The sequence below is a fragment of the Chrysochloris asiatica genome, unplaced genomic scaffold (genome assembly GCF_000296735.1).
Source record: "Chrysochloris asiatica unplaced genomic scaffold, ChrAsi1.0 scaffold00140, whole genome shotgun sequence".
Classification (NCBI taxonomy): Eukaryota; Metazoa; Chordata; class Mammalia; order Afrosoricida; family Chrysochloridae; genus Chrysochloris; species Chrysochloris asiatica.
The window spans coordinates 2,187,272-2,187,881 of record NW_006408658.1 but is presented as its reverse complement, the minus strand read 5'-3'; positions in this window follow the sequence as shown (position 1 = coordinate 2,187,881).

Sequence of the window (610 nt, the reverse complement as noted above, 5' to 3'; positions counted from 1 at the left end):
AGCTTTTATATTTTAATTTTCTTATGTAAATATGATCTTTTCTAGTAAAAAGAGTATAATTTGATTAATTATTTAAAAGTATAATCATGTATTTTATGTTTATTTTATATGTCATTTAATATATATTTTTTTAAAAAGTGAAATGTAATGAAAGCAAGCATATAAGATTCATTGGGCAGAAATGTGGTCATCTTGATATGCTTGATTGATTTTTATATGTCCATTTTGAAGACATTAGAGGGTTTCCATTCAGAGAAGAGTGTTCAGTATTGCCCAAATATGACAACTTTCACTTTATCATTGTGGATTATTGTTTTGCTTTTAAGTTATCAAGCACATCCTGCCTTTTGACTTTGGCCCACAAATCAAAGACTTTACCTCTGCTTGTGGCTTAATTTTTTAAAATACTTTTCTTGTTCTGTTGATCTGAAATGACATAAAAATCATTTCCAGCATTGCTGTGTTCATGAATCTGGTGGGGTGATGCTCCATGTGGCACAATCTCTTCTTATCTATTGATAGTTCCTGTATGGGATTTCTGAGGCATTTCTGAAAATAAATAATCACTTGGTTGGCCCAGGATCGAACATTGTTTCGTTCTGCTGTGCAT